General features: G+C 45.2%; 1 long non-coding RNA gene across 1 annotated transcript in view; it reads left to right on the top strand.

Moving 5' to 3' along the window:
* The first annotated feature begins 1,514 nt into the window (after positions 1 to 1,514).
* LOC138504760 (uncharacterized) overlaps positions 1,515 to 16,749 on the top strand; it is a 75,977-nt gene continuing 60,742 nt past the window's right edge. The window contains exon 1 of the long non-coding RNA XR_011279951.1: positions 1,515 to 1,957. This is a non-coding gene — a long non-coding RNA (uncharacterized lncRNA). The remainder of the gene's footprint in view (positions 1,958 to 16,749) is intronic.

Below are 16,749 nucleotides of genomic sequence, written 5' to 3' on the forward strand. Positions count from 1 at the left end.
AACTGTAACCTCTACAGCCCCCTGCCTCATTTCACTTACCCAGAGCTGTGCTGCCCTGATTTGCACTTCCCCTTCCCTCCCACTGGCACTTTCCCCTCTACCTCCCCCCTGCACTTTGCACTGTCGCACATGCACAATCTGAATGACACAAGTAGGATCCTTTGTCTTGTCCTCCCTTTGTCTTCCCCCCTTGTCTTGTCGCGCCTAGAAACACTTGTGTACAGGTGTTTATAAATAACATATATCATATCATAATCATAATCCAGTCCAAGCTTTTACCTATCAGTGCTGCGAAGCGCGGGGCTGTGGTTCCGCTTTTGTGCATTATAAGTATATAATGTACCATATTTATGTGTTTATAAAAGATGGCTTGAAAAGTACACAATTCAGGCCATCTTTTATAAAGCTTTGTCGATGGACAATGACGCCTCAGACTTTGCCCATCGCCCCGAACTTTGTCCATCGTCAAAGCTTTATGAAAGATGTATTGTATTGTATTGTGTACTTTTCAAGCCATCTTTTATAAACATAGAAATGTTGAAAAAAATGGCTTATAAAGTACGCAAAACATAAGGTATGCACACAAATGTATACATGTTAGATATTTGTGTGCATACCTTACTCTGGTGTGTGTACTTTTCAAGCCATCTTTAAGTACACAAACCATAGTAAGGCACGCAAATAAGTAAACCATATTAAGGTACGCATACAAATATATAAATGCTTACATGCACGCCCATTCCACAAGCCACAACGCCAAATGAGGCCCCTCTTCGATTTCTCACCCCACTTAAAGCCCTGCCTGAGCCCATAATTCTGCCTGGAACTGGGTCGGGTCTGTGAATGCTACCATAATAGTGATAGGGCTAACATATAATCTATCGGAGGGTATCTTTACACATTCCCAACCGAATTCTGCAGAAGCTAGAAATCATTCGTTGCTATTAAAGCAATTTCATAAATAACAACATCATGTCCCTTTTGTATGTCAGGAAGAATAGGACCCTCGTGTAGTGAGGGTTATCTGAGGTCAGAATAAAATGAGGTACAATATTTCAAAATACACATTTCCAGTTGAGTAATGTGTGTCATTTAATGCTCAAGGAAATGTTTTTTTTTAAACAGTTCTTGTTAGTGAATTGAACCTCTTTCTTTGCGAGTAAAACCACTTAACATCGACAAATAATATTTATAATATTGGTGAAATTGTTTCGCTAATCACTGCCTCGTCTTCCTTACAGCAACACGCACTGAAGGCTGGCAGATGCATGCAATTGATGCAGGTCTGATTTGTGCAGACTGCCTTTCTCTCCATCTTTCCACTTCCCCTCCCTCTTTCCTTTGTGTCTGATGGTTCACTGACACACTTGACAAGGCTGACACCACCAATCAGCTTCTACTCAGCAAGGTCACTGCCGAGACTTGACTCGTGATTGGTTGCCGCGTCCCAGTCTGTTATTACTGTCTGCTTTGATCGGAGGCAGGGGGTGGTCTCCAATCAAACAGAGAAAAGGTCCCGGAGAAGGTAATTAAATCCTGTCAGAGGCAATTATCGCTTCCAGGGCCACGACTCTGGCAGTGAATGCAGATGATGCGAGCCTGTGTACTTGGAGAAACCCAAGAAGGCTTCTGGCAGAGCTCAACTCGGCATAAAGGAAGCAGCAGGCTTTTCTCGAAACAATCGGCGTCTGTGATTTGAACTATCCTGTAAATCCGTTCTGTAAAGCCTTTTATTTTTGGAATCCACCAATTATTGATTAATACATATGCATGTGTAGCTATCATTCCATAAACAATTAAAAGAGTTGGTTTTCTTATGTGCAATCTTGTACATTGAAAGCAGAAGGGATGCTGGAATTTAAAGCAGATGTGTTACTATTTAGTGAGCAGCAGCAGACTCGTTTTTTATTTTGTTTCCCGCTGACTGGCGAACAATCTATTTCGGATGAAGATCAAGGTGAGATGTTCGGTTTACTTTTTTGGAAGTGGAAAAAACATGATGGTATGAAACAGGGAGTGAGGAAGTCCTATGCGTCATTTCACAAATGTGAGGCCAAATGCTATGAATTGCATGGCATTTTACACCAGCTAAAATGTAACCTGCTTTACTATATCCTTGGCTTCATAGAATAATCTGCACGTGCAGTAAGAAAACAGGTATTGACAAAACCAATAGGTTTGGTTTAGTAAAGTGTGTGTTTTGGGTGTGTTGCATTATGGTTGCTTATGGTAGTGAATTCAAATTCTTATTAAATGCAATGAGTATGCTAATAGTCCTATGAAACACACTGAATGACAACAATTGCTTTTAAGGATAGTCATGTCACGCCTAAAGAAGGGACACGCTGGAGAGAATGAGATACAGTACATGTCAGTCAAGAAGATTGTATATATTGTTTTTTGACCAGGTGACTCAGCCACACCATCCACACATCTCAACACTATGTTGGCCACAGTGCATCTACGATAATTATAATAGACAACCTTGCAAGAAGGTGTTTGCTATTTCATCACTAGGTGTCTCCTTGCCATTTAAAGGGGGTCGAAGTATCCCTTCACCCACTGTCCTGGTCTGTGATGTAGGCATCCTTTCAGTTCAGACACCTTTTGCTGGGTTGGGAACCTACCCAATGCACCCTAAATCTATTGGGGACCGGGGTTCAAAACTGGTGTGCGCCTTACCAAGTGTGTGAACACCAAATCAACTGAGTGACCCTTCAATTGAAAGCGTCCCAGTATTTGATGCGCACCACTGTTGTCACAGTTATCACACTCAGTAAATAGTGAATTTTCCACCTGTGTCATTTTTGTAGTATTTATTTATTTATTTTGCATTTTTAAAGCGCTCACACAGCCCGCGGGCATCGAGGCGCTGATACAGGAATTGTTTTTTTGTTTTCTTCTTAATTGCGTAATTGTTTTTGTCTTAGTTGCGTATTTATAACCAGTGCTTCATTTGTAAAAAAAATAAGTGCCAGTGTCCAAAAAGTATTGGCCCATAATGCTGGGCGCGGCGCCCAGTGCGGGCTCGGTTCCGCCCTCAGCGCGGGCACGGCGCCTCACTCCGTGCGCCGTCCTCAGCACGGGCGCACCTGCCGCGCCAGTTCAGTGCTAGACCTACCTAGATCGGCCCACCACCAGCCCATCACACTGCTGCTGCTCCATGTCACATGTTTGGTGCTGCAGCAACTGCTGGCACAGGCTAGTAGTAAATACGCAACTAAGACATGCTCCTCCTGTAACTGCGCCTCGATGCCCCCGGGCTGTGTGAGCACTTTAAAAATGCAAATAAATAAAAAACCATTCTGTTTCAGTCACTGTTGCACTGTATTTGTCTTTACCCCTTCTGCCCCACCTGGCAGTCAGTTAAATGCAAAAAGTATTGTTAATCGGTTACCTCCAGGAAGAGCACCCTCCCCTCAGCCCGTTCTTCAGTCACCTCATCCAGGTGTTTTGTGTAATCAATTTACTCTCAAGTCCTTATCAGTCATCACATCTCATAAATGCATCCCCATTCACCCTTCCTTCAAGTATGAGCATGGTGTTGTATTACTTGGAAAAAGTAATTTATGCAAGGCATTGGCCCTCATTCTGAGGTTGGTGCTAGTCATGGCACCATTATATGACTAGCACCAATACCGGTACCACCACCGACGTGGTGGTATGGGGACTTACCAGTCCATTCTGCCCTTTGCGGGACCGGTAAGTCCCCATTTGAAATGCCATTCCCCATTCCCATTTGAGCCCCCATAGGGCTAAATGGGAAGAGGGAAGGTGGCACCCACACAAATGAAAAAGTAGGCAGAGGGAGCCCCAGGAAGCAACTAGGATGCACCACGCAGTTCAGCAGGGCAGGGTCTCTCTCTCACAAGTCAAGACCGCCTCCTGTGGTAACAACAACACATCACCATGTAATTTCACTGGCTCAGAAGAACAGCCAATGACAACTGGACATTCTGTGTTACTATACAGAAAGTATCAAATACTGCATATTTACAACAGAATGGTAGTTTTCATTGGCTGTTGTTTGTAACAGTTTGTTGTTCATTGCTATTGCTGGCTTCTCCCAGGCCTAGCCAGCCATGGCCTGCAACCTGCAAGCAAGAGAGGGATCGAGATCAGAATGACAAATCCCAATGATTTATAATCGAAGCAAAGCGAAGTGGAAGAACAAACAAAGCAATTGCACGTGCGCTGGCCACGCATGAGTTCCAGTGCCCAAAAAAGAGTGCCGGTGTTGGGCACTGGCAACCACCCCCACAAATTAAGCACTGTTTATAACATGCTTAAACACCCAGAGGTTTCTAAGCGCGGACCCGGGGATCGAACATGTGTTGCTTCGTGTCGTCTTGCTTCCAAGGCGCGCACGTTGCTGCTGAGCTATCCTCCCAAATGTATATATTTTTGGGTTTTGATTTATACACTGCATTTGTATATGCTGATTTTTGGGTGTGCGGAAAAAGCACCAGAAATATGCACTGTATAATGCGTACAGTGTTTATTATTATTTGTTTATATTAATCCGCTTTCCCACCCTCTAGTTTTTCCAGTATATATTAAATGCATGGGACATATTTGTATTTACTATAGTTCACTAGACAACACAAACAGAAACAATCTACTGTGCAGTATGTTTCTTGATGAACTTGTTGGTGAGCCACCAATCAATTACTCTACTGTCTCTTCCCCTCCCCCTCCCCCATTCATTTATACCTGGTAGCAACTGGGTCATATGTGAAAAGGCGTGAACACCTTGCATTCTAAAGGTTTTTATGATCTCGACCTGAATCTGAGTGGCGCACCCTCAATCAACAGTCACTGAAACCCAACATTCTAAGGTACTCTAAGAAAGGTGAGGAAAGAATAAAGGCTGCCCGAACCATAGTGCACATTTCTAAAAGACATGTCATTAAATACAGACACCTTTGTGATTATTAATATTTAATCCAAAAATCAAAAATTAAGTTGGGTGTCAATCAGTTCTTATCCTGTGATATTTGATAGCTGAAATAATTATTTGAAATTGTCCTGGGAATTTTGATATACAGCAGATTTCATATCAGCGCAAGGCTGCAGGAACAGTGCTTCCACTGCATGCACAAGGTAAGCACTCATGGGCATTGTGTGCATGCAAGCGCTTCCGCATTGACTCTGTACAGCAAGAGCTCTCCATGATTGCAAATTGCCTAATCTGCCCGATATGAAAAGGGGCAGCGCTACACTGGCTAAATAATTTTTCTGCCCGTGTTATCCCTGCAAAACCCAGTTGGGCCATTTATTCTAGGCGTGCTCCGATCTACAAAGATGGCCGCCGCTTGAGGCAAGCACTGGAGTGCCTGCCCTACCTCTCCATCGACTGCAGTGATTGGCAAACACTTCATTCATCACTGCTCTATCACAGGATCCAGCAGGCGAACGCTGACCCCTCCAAGGCCCACACTAGGCCCCTGTCCCACCTGTCTCTCAATTCAGCACGCCACCAGCCGTGAGACAACAACAGCAGCTTCTCACATCAGCACAAGGCTGCAGGAACAACACTCTCACTACCTGCATGAGGTAAGCCCTGATGGGAATTGTGTGCCTGCAAGCGCTTCTGCATTGACTGCGTGTGGCGACCACTCTCCATGATTGCAAATTGCCTAATCTGCCCAATATAAAAAGCGGCAGTGCTACACTGGCAAATCGTGTGTCTACACGTGTTATCCCCCCATAACCCAAATGGGCTATTTATTCTGGGTGAGCTACAAACATGGCCACCACCTGAGGTCAAGCACTGGAGTGCCTGCCCTACCTCTCCATCGACTGCAGGGATTGGCCAACACTTCATTGATCACTGCCCAATTATCGGAGCCAGCAGGCAAACGCTGGCCCCCACCAAGGCCTAAACTAAGCCCCTGTTTGGCCCTGTCCAGTGCTGGAGGGAGCCCACTGCAACTTACCCACACCGCATGCTGCTCAATGAGCATACGTTCAGTTACACCTGCATCTAGGGACCATGAAAAAACTGCTTCTACATTGCACCGGTAAACATCCCAGTTCGCCCAGTCCTGGACTACAACCCTCTGCCTGGTTGCTGATGAATCTTGTCTACCTTCCCCTCTAGCCTATCTGCAAACTGTAAACTCTTGCCCACTTGATATTTGTATCTGCCTTAAATTCACATATTGCTTGCTTGCCGCTGCTTGTTAGTGGTCTACTCACAAATTCCTTAAGTGTGCTTCTAAATCTGTGCATCCTCAATTGTGTGCTGCTTTTAGTGTTTTTTGGGAAATTCGATTTTAGGTGTGCTGGTAAATCTGCGCATCCTCCATTTAGTGCTGTTTTTAGTGCTTTTTGGGAATTTCGATTTTAGGTGTGCTTATAAATCTGTGCATCATCCAGTGTGTGCTGTTTTTTCGTGCTTTTGGGGAAATTTGTATTTAGGTGTGGTTCTAAATCAGTACAATCCTCAATTTTGTGAAGTTTTGAGTGCTTTTTGGGAAATTCGTTTTTAGGTGTGCTTCTAAATCTATGCATCCTCCATTTTGTGCTGTTTTTAGTGCCTATCTCAATGCCACCTCCACGCAGACTAGTACAGGCATCCTTTTCTCTGTGGGAAGTACTCCTGGCATACTTCTCATCCTCTAGGTGTATCATTAATATTTATCACAATGGCAGTATCATGGCCGGAGGTTCTTAACCTATTCTTCTCCTTCTCGATCAGTGCCTGCCCACTCTGATAAACTTCCTCCCTTCTCCTGCCACTCCCTCCTCCTCTACTCTCACCTCTCCTCCACCATCGATGAGAGTACCACGCCCCTGTACCCGCCTCAGAAAACCTTTAAAGGTGGTAACCAATTTCACTTAGCCACTCTGAGTGCTCGCTCTGCTGTCAAACACTCCTCTGACATCTGTCTCCTTCTTGAAGACTTTAACCTAGACGTCCTCTTACTGATACGTGGTTTAATGCCAGCCCTGTCACTGCTCTTGACACTATCCTTCCTGAGGGATACAAACTCCTCTCCAAACCGAGACCCAACAGGCCTGGAGGTGGAGTGGCTCTGATCTTCCCTGAGTGGGTGCCTACCTCTATCATACCTACCCAATCCTACGCCTCTTTTGAATACCCTGTCTGCAAGCTTGGGGGTCTCACCTACTCTTGTCTCGGGAGGATAGCTCAGGGGCCACGTGTTCGCCTTGGAAGCAAAACAACACTGAGCAGCACAGGTTCGATCCCCAGGTCCGCGCTTAGAAACCTCTGGGTATTAAGCGCGTTATAAATAACCTATCATATCATATCATACTCTCTCTCTCACCGTTACCACTATCTACAGGCTCCTCAGCCCTATCTCACTCTTCCTTTCTGAATGAGCCAACCTTGCCTCATGCCTCTCAACCTCGTCTTCCAAACTCCTCCTCCTTGGTGACTTCAACACCCACCTCGACTCCCTTGAATCATCCACCTCCCGGTTCTGTATCCTCTGTGATTCCCACTCTCATTGTATTCTCTTCTCTGGCCTGACCCACTCTGCTTGTCATACACTGGACACCCTCATTTCTGGTGACATCCCTGTCTCTAATTCTGTCACCACCCCCCCTCTCTTGGTCTGACCACTCTCTCCTCTCCTCCCACGTGGGTCCCCTTGGCCCTCTATTCAAGCCTCCCCCAGCACTGTCAGCCTCCTTCAACGTCATCCGACCTATGAAGCAAGTGTCAGTCGCTGCTTTCACCTCCATCTTCATCCCCCTCCCACCTCCACCTCTAACTCTCCCTCTGACTCTGTCCTTTCTAACTGCACCTCTCCATCTCTAACACCCTTGACATCATTACTCTGGTTAAGAGGATCCGCCAAAAATCTGCCCCCAAGAGCAACAGCTGGTACGACTCCGATTTAGCATCTTTGAAACGCAAGTGTGGAGTTGCTGAATGGAAGTGGCAGATCTTGGTTTTACCCTCTGACAAACTGACCTGCCGCCTTCTCCAAAGGCAATATCACTTCTCTATCCACTCCAGGAAGTGGGCCCACATCCAAGCCCACATCTCTGGTGCCACTAACAACACAGCCATACTTTTCAAAATCTGCAAGGAACTAGCCAATCCAGCTGTAGTCTCCACCTCTCTCCTCCCTTCCCAGGCTCTTTGTACTGCTTTGGCCTCCCATTTCACATCAAAAACCCAGGACATATTGTCCTCACTCTCCTCCACTCCTATCCATGCCCCACTGCCTCCCTTGGCCCCTCTCCTTCCACCCCCCTCACTCTCCTCTCTCCTGCCCATCGCACAGGGTGGGGTCTCTAAAGTGCTCCGCTTTATGAAGGTCTCTTCCAAACAGTATATAGATCAAGTACATGGCTTGCTTCCCCGAACTTGATCTGAGGTTATCCCTTTTTGTGATTCCTGAGTTGAGCGCTGCACAATGCAAAGGTATGTACACAGCATTTCTGCAGTGATTAAGGGCTGTGCCAGCACATCCTTTCTCATAAATGTTTAAACATACTGTAGACATACACATACTGTAACATAAAAACAGTCATTTCCTCTCCACTATCTATATGCAGGGACAGTGAACAGCTCTCTGCAAGTGGTCTAGCATTTTAAAAACAACTCTTTCGTCTATCTATAGTACATATTGCTAAAGGTTGTGTGGCAAACCTCTCCATTTGCCAGTGGGCCATGTCAGCTACACGTCTGTATCATCAAAAATACAGTAGGAGTACATGATGGCTCACTTGTCCTTTATCTGGTGAGAAGTCCATGGTCTGAGCGTTTTCTTCCTTTCAATAGAGAACAGCAGGCATCCACTGTCGGTACTTGTTATTGCACAGACAACTTTGCACCAAAAACCAAAGAAAATTAAGGGTTGCAGTACAGCTGATTGAGCACAGAGATGACCAGAATAATATTACTGCACGGGCATCCCTCACTTCTGCCATAGTCTGACTCACAATTGACTTCCACATTGCCCATCTGTGATAATCCAAGAGATGATATAATTAGCATAACAATGTGTCTGTGGCCATAAAAATGGCTGTAGCCATTTAAAAGAACAGCCAGTATTCTGATTTACTGTAGCAACGTTGCTCTCTGTACTGGACTGCTTTTGTAAGCGATATTCAATCAACACTACAGCTAAGTCAATGCCTAGTATGGGATGCTGAGGAAAACCCTTCTTGATGTATTTTTATATTCAGTTCAGTACTCTGGATGACCACCCTTGTATAACACCCCCCTCTTAGAATCCCCCTGACCCCATTGAGCCAAGAAGTAGGTTTGTTTTGCAAATTAAAAGGTTTATTTGAGAATTTAAACAATATATATATATATCACACTTTATAATAAATTAATATCTGATAGTACACTTAGACATAAGATGTTGATCAACAATGGGTAATCTGGCACTAGCACACTTCTTTACAATCAATGAGGAGTTAGTATAGGATGGATAAAGTAGCAAAAATACTTTTATGATTTCAAGGGAAAAGCAATGAGGAATAAAATGCAGTACAGAAATACTTGATATGATTTTAGCAAAAGATAAAATAATCACTTTTTTTCTGGCAATTCACCCCCCTCCCCTATGCAATGTAACAAATGGAAGGAGATGGAAAGAGGAGCACACAGTTCTCAGGAATGCAATCAAATACATTACGAAATTCAGTTTCCCCCCAGCAAGCTTAAAGAAAACAGGGATGAGTTTTAAACACAGGCGAAATACTTTAATGTGGTTTGCAAGGAAGTGAAAAGGTGCTAAAATTGCTTTTAATTCCCTCTAGAGGTTCAGGGTAGGTGATGGCTACTTTATATTAGTTCAGGCTCACTTTAACAATGCTCTATGAGTTATTACCAAGTTGCAACGGATTTTAACAAAAGAAAGAATGGAGCTGCTATTTTGACAAGTGGAGAAATTGAGCCAAAATCGCAAATCCCGGTAAATTTCGCGAGTGCGTGTCTCGCAATTGCGGTAAAAGTATAAGGAATAGGAAGTCTAGGCTTGTTGGAAAGCTTAGATTCTAAGCTTTCAGAGAAAAGTTAAACCACGTTCCTAGCACAAACGGTTCCAGAGATACGGACGATTTAATAAAGGTAGATTTTCGGATTTTCGGATTTAAAGTAAAACTCAAAATGACAGGTGACAGCTTGCAGCTGCAGAATTGACAGGTGACAGTTGTGCAGCTTTAAAAATGACAGATGACACGATTTCTAGGAGGCAGTTCTACTTAGGTTAAAATAGTTTGGATTAGATTATTTTAACTAAGAGATTGGTTCTGCACAGTTCTGCTAGGTACTCACAATATAAATTTGAACTAGGCCTCGTCACGGATCTGGTCAATACGTCCGGCTGCGGTTCTGTCTGCTCGGCGGGTCAATCAGGCACCGGTTCTGCTCACAACGATCTGGGTCAGCTCTGCTCTGCTGGTCTAGCCTCTCTGGATTCAGCGCCCTCTGGTTCTGGATACTGCTCTGCTTTCCGGTCCGGATCAAGTGGATTCTGGATGTAACTCTGCTTTCTGGGTACTGGCAAGAGTTCTTGGCTAAAGAATTCAGACAGCTCGCCCAGCTGTGGAATAGTTTGCAAATGATTTTGAGGCCTGCTGACAAATACTTTTGCTTGCAGTGGGCCTTCTTGGTTCAAAGTTCTGTAGTCTCTGTTTAGCTTGGAAGTCTAAGTGTTGGATCTCTGGATGTGAAGTCGTCGGTCAGCATGCTCCGCAGCAAATGGAATTGAATGTCTCTACCTGTCCCAGTAGTCTCTTTTTATGTGTTTTGAAAATGGGTGTGTGCCTGGGCCTAGCTAAGCCTGCCCCTCTCTACTTGTCATTGGCCCAATTCTCCCCTCTCCCATGATTGGGGGAAGGAAATGGATTGTCATCATGATGAAGTCTGTTTATGGGTCAGAGGATCCTCCCCTGGTCAGTTTGCCCACAAATCTATATTTGATTCAAATACATCTTTCCCAGATATACAATTTGTTGAAATTACATGTGCACATTATATATTCCTTATGGTCCATGCTTGTCCGCCTCTGATCTTCCTGGGGACTTGCATTAAAAAATGACAACATTTTGCGCTTTTTAACTGGTTTTGCAATATCGGACATTTACCCAAAATTACACACATGTGCGCAAGGAGTATGGACATTAATTGATGAAGTGTCTGATTTTTAACATGCAGACATTTGGAGTGAGACCCTATTTTCCGTTAGCAACCCCCCAGAATACACCACAGGGTCCTAACGCCTTTCAAAATGTTCACAGAAAAATCACAAAAATAATGATATTACTTATATAATTCTGACAAGTCCACACTATGAGTTATCTATCTTTTTAAAATTATGCCCTGGTCAAAAAGGGGTGTGGCTTCCCACATCACAGGGTGGAATAACTGGTTTATCCACTTCCCCCAAGCTCAGCTGCTAGCAGAGGCACTGCCCCTCCCAGTTTCCCCTAAGAGGAAGCCACTTTACGACACCCCCAATATAACATTTGCCTGAGTCAAGGGAGTTGCATTGTTCTGTTCCTTCCAGTTCCCAGGTGCTCCCCCCCTAATCTAATCAGAGAGGTGACAACTCATTTTGGCAAGGGGCAGCAGGATGCAGCTAGGCCTGGGAAGAGTGGCTGAACAGGTTTCTCCTGTCGGGGTAGTTGTCAGGCAGAATCCAGTTTCACTAAACCAGGTTTCAGCTAAATGTCACTTTTTGTTCCCAGTTTTCTACATTCAAATCAAACTGACAATTTGTACCTATACATTAAATAATTACTTCCTTCAAGTCATTTCAGAATATGGTTTTACATTCTTCCACCTCTTAGCAAGTCTTTCCTTGGTCTGGTTTTTTTTTCATTTGTGCAGTTTTACACAAAAGTCTGGTGGTTTTAAAACGCCGGCTTTCTGATAGTGGTGAGTACTGGTATTGCAACCATTTTTGGGATTAAGAAAATGAATTCCCCACACTTCTGGGTTGCTTTTGGCAATCAGCATTGCCATTCCCAATGGTTTCAGGCTACTGTGTGTGTAGCCCAATGGTGGTTTTAGGCAGTGCCCTCCTGTGCTCACAACATAGGCAAAAATGGGTGGCAGCCTATTCTTCATGATTTCCTGTGCACTCTCTGGGGAGTTCTGGCCATCATGATGTTTTCCATGCCAGTACTGCACAGTTTTATTGTAGGGCTTGGATGCATGGGTAAAAACATCCCACAAGCCCCCCCTCTTGCGATGGCCATTCTGTCCTTTCTCAGATGGAACTCGCAAGATCTGGGATGTTCTCTTCATCTTCTTCCGGTAGATGGCACAGTTCAGCATCTTTTCCCCCATACAGTTGGATCGATCGGTTCTCCTTGCCGGTCCTGATGGGAATATTGGGCGGTACCCCGGGCCCCTCAGGTCTCTGCTCCCGGTCCCCGGTCGTTCTCCTTGGTCAGTCTCCATGGTTTCATCTCTCCTGGGATGATAAAGCAAAGCGGCAATACACATTCCTAGACATTTTTCCACCACTATTAATGGTGTGGCGAACATATACATTTTATGAATCCGAAGATATGAACATATACATTTTCTTTTTTAACTTAGGAGACAAGAACATATATATATATATATATACAAGGATCACAGAATTTTATATGCTATATGTGGAATATTTTAGGGTTGGAACTGAATTACTCTGGAGCGGCCCCCTCTGGGATTCCAGTGGATTCCTCCAGTTGTTGCAGAGTGTGCGGGATGGCAACACTTTAGCTGATTTATATGTACCCACTTGTCTTCCCCCTCTGCCAACCCGCCTTTGGGGATGCGGATCTTGTAGGCCACAGGGGAGATTTTGTCTATGATTTCAAACGGTCCCTTCCATGTAGGCAAACATTTTCGCTGTTTGGCCTGGTTCCTTTGGAAATTGTATAGATAGACCCGATCACCCACCTTATATTCCTTTCGGGTAATTTTTAAATGATAGTGGGTCTTCATGCTCTCGGCTGATCTTTCTAGATTCCGCTGAGCATAGGCAAAAGCATGTTGAAGGTGTTTCCTTAAATTCTCCACATACTCATGAGTTGTGGAGGCATTTATCAGTGTCTGCTCTTGAGTCCTGTAGAGCAAATGCTGGGGAAGCACCATCTTGCGTCCAGTCATCAACTCAAATGGTGACATTTTGGTTGCAGATGAAGGGGTAGATCTGATGGCCATTAGGACCAGAGGTAATCGGATATCCCAACTTGGCCCAGAATCTGCCACAAACTTTTTTAAGATGCTCACAATGGTTCGGTTATATCTCTCCACTGCTCCAGAAGAAGCTGGCCTGTAAGCAATGTGTAGCTTCCTTTTAACCCCCATTATCTCCCACATCTTTGTCATCACTTCACTGGTGAAGTGGCTACCTCTATCTGACTCAATCCTTTGAGGTAGACCAAAACGGGAAAAGATGTGGTTAATCATCAGGGCAGCTGCTGTTTCTGCCTTGCAGTTTGGTGCCGGGAGACATTCCACCCACTTGGTAAACAAGCATGTAACGGTCAACATGTACTTGTTTCCTCTAGACAGGCGGATTACAGGGCCTACAAAGTCGATTTGCAAATCTGACCATGGCAGTGTCATCCCCCTCTTTTGGAGAGGCGCACGGTGTGTAAGGGATGATGGCTGAAATTGTGCACACACAAGACACCCCTTCAAGTATTGGTCGAGGTCCTGCCCCATGTGTGGCCAGTATGCAACCTCTCTTAAGATTTCCAGTGTTGTGTGAAACCCCCTATGGCCGGCGGTGGCCGCATCATGGGCGTGACTTAACATCAGGCTTCGGAATGAAGTAGGAACCACCCACTGATCGTGGCCAGCTTTGGATTTCCTTACCAGCAAACCGTCTTGGATTCGGAACATTTTTGGACATTTCATCAACACTCTTAGGTCCTCTTTCCCAATGTAATCGGTATCCGTCAGGGGAAAGTTCTCAGGGTCCTCAAGGTGTTGGTAAAACTTACCAATAATTGGATCCCCCTTCTGAGCTGTAATTAAATCAGCATCAGGGGTCTCCTTACTCCATTGTGCAGTTGAAAGATAATTGTGAGCATTTGTCTGGGACCTAGTGATAGCAGTGACCTGGATTTCCCCCAATAGGGACTCTATTTCTATTAGATCCCCTTGGATGGCCCCGGTATTGGCCAGCTGATCAGCTAAGTCATTTTCAGTTTTGTCTGGTCCCTCTACTTTATAATGACCATTGATCTTTTTCCAATAGATGGTCATCCCATTCGAGGTGACCAGATCATCAATGTTTTGAATTAACTTCCCATGTTTCAAGGGTTTGTTATTAGCACATAACATGCCTCTGGTTTTCCAGTTAACCAGGTGCTCCACGAACCCGTTCCGTACATAATCTGAATCTGTGAATATGACCAGTTCGTGGTGTTGATGCTGGACAGCAGTGAGGATGGCCTGATGCACAGCCATCAATTCTGCCACCTGACTACTTCGGGGACCAATTTTGTATCCAGCGGAGGGTTCTGGGAACTCATTCACCCATGCATTCCCTACGCCAGCCACCAGTTCTTTCTCCCCGTCGTTGTCAACATGGTAAGAGCATCCATCCACATAGACAGTGGGCATTCCCTCACACTTGTCTTCTTCAAAGACTTTGTGTGGGGAATTAAGGTATGCCTCCATGTTGTCCTTGATTTTTAGACTTTCGTCCTCGAGACAGTTTTCTCTGGCACAATCATGCAAGTCAGCCAGACCTTGCGCAAGGGGACTCTTCTTGTTTTGGCCATATCTGACCTCCACAGGAAAGCCTTGCATTGACAGAATCCAGGAAGTAATTCGGGAATTACTCACATTTCCGGGCCGGATTCTGTCACTTTGGAGATATTGCAGAGGCTGGTGTGGAGTCTCCACTATGATGTGTTCCCCCTGGATAAACGGGCGGTAATTCTTCAATGCCCACACCGTTGCCAGGAGTGCCTTCTCACAATCGTTGAATTTTTCCTCCACAGAGGATAAAGTTTTGCTCGCATAGGAGATTACTTTATTGACTTTGTCGTGCTTTTGGTATAATACTGCCGTCAAGCACGTATTAGAGAACCCTGTCTCCAGGAAGAACTCCTTGTTTCTGACAGGGTAAGCTAGGCAAGGCGCTTGTGAGAGGCTTCTTTTGAGTTGTCTTACTGCCTCTGAATGTTCTGGACCCCATTCCCACTTGACCCCCCCCTTCAAGAGAGGAATCAGGGGTCTAGTGATCTCTGCGTAGCCTTCAATGAACTTTCTGCTGTAATTAGTCAGTCCAGGGAGGCTCCTTAGTTCCCGCAGAGTTGTGGGGTCTTTCAGTTTCTAGAGTGCTTCCACTTTCTTTTCTTGGGGGCAAAGACCCTGAGGAGTAATCTCATGCACCAAGAAATTAACACGGGTTCTACACCACTGTGCTTTCTGAAAGGAAAGTTTTGCTCCGGCGGCCCTCAACTGTGTCAGAACATAACGGATCTCCGCTATGTGTTCCTCCACAGATGAACTTTTGATGAGGACATCATCTACATAAGCCAGGTTACCCCTTACACCCAGGTCGGGCATGGCCTTATGTAAGAAAATGTTGAATTCATTGCCGGAGTTGAGGTATCCGAAGGGAGTACGGGTCCAGGTGTACTGCTGGCCCCCAAAGGTAAAAGCCAGTTTGTATTGGTCCTCCCTACTGACAGGCACAGTCCAGTATCCATTGGTCAGGTCTACTGCAGTGAATACTTGTGGCCCTTGAATCTGGGCCAGCCCTTGGTCAATGTAGGGCAGAGGCCATTGGGAAGTATGGACCCGTTTGTTGAACTCCCTAAGGTCGGCGCAGAGTCTCCACTGGCCGTTTGGCTTCAATATTCCCAGCACCGGATTATTGAAAGTGCTGTGGACTGGACGGATTATTCCCCAGGACTCAAGGTTCTTAATTATTTCAGTAAGGGACTCCATGGATGCGAGAGGCAAGCGATATTGCTTCACAAACACTGGAGTCATTCCAGGGTCCGTGGGAATTGGGTTGGTGTGGATGTCGGTGCGACCACAGTCATATGAGTCTACCGCAAAGAGATCTTGGAAATCCAAGAAAACTTGTTTCAACTTTTGCTTCTGTTCCAGAGTCACACAGGCATCAGCTAGGTTGACTCTCTCTTCCACCATCTGCCTGAAGCCTGGAAAGACTTCTGGTTTGGCTATCTCAGCAGCCTCCTCCAGCTGGGTGAAGAAGTCCCTGGTGAGAGTTCTGATTTGGACTGGAGGCTTCAGGTGGGAAAGGCAGCCCTCATGGACCTGAAGAATCACCTCATCCCTCCTGAAGTCACAAGTCACATCTTCCTTACCATAAGGGCAAGAAGTGTACACCATGAAGTTCCCCCCATGCCGGGTGAAAATCCTGTCTGGTGTTGTATTGTCCTCACTGTCAAAACAGTCCTTGGGGGTTGGTCCTAACAGTTAATTTCCTAAATCAATGGAGAAATGTCGGTCATCAATCGCCATTCCAATAATGGTGCCTGCGGCTAGAGTAATACTCTTTAAGTCGCTGTTATCCACCTCTATTGGAATGTTGTCATGTTCTATGTTGACTAATGGTTTTGGGTTTACCCCTAACCCTTGCTGTTGGAGAGAAGCATTTAGATGGATATAAGCATCAGGGTTTTTCAATTTTTGTCCTCTTTTAGCTTTCACTCCCAGGGAGAATTGTCGGGTCCTTTCTGGGATGGTGACTTCCTCTTTGATCTGAATTTCAACTGCATAAGGTAGCAATTGAGCTGACCTAAATGCTTTTTCTGGATCCTCAA

The sequence above is a fragment of the Ambystoma mexicanum genome, chromosome 11 (genome assembly GCF_040938575.1).
Source record: "Ambystoma mexicanum isolate Mex_15411 chromosome 11, UKY_AmexF1_1, whole genome shotgun sequence".
Taxonomy (NCBI): domain Eukaryota; kingdom Metazoa; phylum Chordata; class Amphibia; order Caudata; family Ambystomatidae; genus Ambystoma; species Ambystoma mexicanum.